The 997-nt window shown below is 34.6% G+C and overlaps 1 protein-coding gene across 1 annotated transcript in view; it reads right to left on the minus strand.

Moving 5' to 3' along the window:
- Positions 1-417, minus strand: part of LOC118343260 (ictacalcin-like) — a 2,276-nt gene extending 1,859 nt beyond the window's left edge. Inside the window, exon 1 of the mRNA XM_035682028.1 lies at positions 280-417. The gene's annotated coding sequence lies outside the window, so the exon portion shown is untranslated. The remainder of the gene's footprint in view (positions 1-279) is intronic.
- Between the last annotated feature and the right edge of the window lie 580 nt (positions 418-997).

Consider the following 997-nt stretch of genomic DNA (forward strand, 5'->3'; position numbering starts at 1 on the left):
TTGCCAAATAACTGGCATCGGAGCAAAATGAGCAATGTCTGCTGCAATGTTTAGTTTCGCAAGCAATAAAGAAAAGTCAAAGTTGGCTCAAAAACACAAAATGCACACAGAGATGGTAACTTTGCATTTGTATTTTACACAAATAAAACTCACTGAAATGACATTCAGTTTGTTGCATTGAAAAGAATTTCTATTGGACAAAAGCTTTAATGCATTTTATAAGTCAGCAAAGGAAATTAAACAACAAATAAAACAGCATTGTTTAGATTTTCTACTCACCAACGATTTGTAGAGTTTTAAGGAGCTCAAGAGTTAAAGTCAGTCTTAGAGGAGCTGCAGTGATGTAGAAACGGATGCAAAGGATGCTTTATACACCACCACACCCTTTATCCCTTCCTCCATAATGCTCCTTTCATCTTCAACCACTCCTACTTCTCCCCCCTTGTCTTGTTACTTTTTTTTCATTTCACAAGTTATTCTTTTTGAAACACTGGGTTTATGTATTGTTGCTTAGAAAATAATCAACATTAGCTGATAATTATTCATGCTGGTTGATAGGGAGTCTGCTATGAATCAATAATGTCTACAGTATTGTGCATACAGTTAACTATAGTGCATGTTTGCATTCAGGATTGCATTTTTTTTTGTATATGATATGTTGTCAAGATTGCTTTTGAACCATTGCTATTAAGACTGTAGACACCATGAGGCATTTAGAAGAAGTGGAGCAGTGTGTTGTGTCTTTAAGAGTCTTTTTTAAAGCAAAGATTGGATGTTGTGCACTTCATTCTTGTTACAGCTACAGTATTATTTGAGCCAACTAAGTCATGTAACAGTATTTTTTCCCCGTTTTTTGATGGAATGTATTCTCAACTCAACTCAACTATTTATACAGTGCCTCTTGTACAAACACACAGCCCAGAGTGCTTCACATAGCAAAACAAATGCATAGAAACAATATGAACAATCATGAATAAAATTGTGCAAAGCAAAAAAT

The sequence above is a fragment of the Morone saxatilis genome, unplaced genomic scaffold (assembly GCF_004916995.1).
Source record: "Morone saxatilis isolate NCDOM2014 unplaced genomic scaffold, NCSU_SB_2.0 Contig9, whole genome shotgun sequence".
NCBI classification, from domain to species: domain Eukaryota; kingdom Metazoa; phylum Chordata; class Actinopteri; family Moronidae; genus Morone; species Morone saxatilis.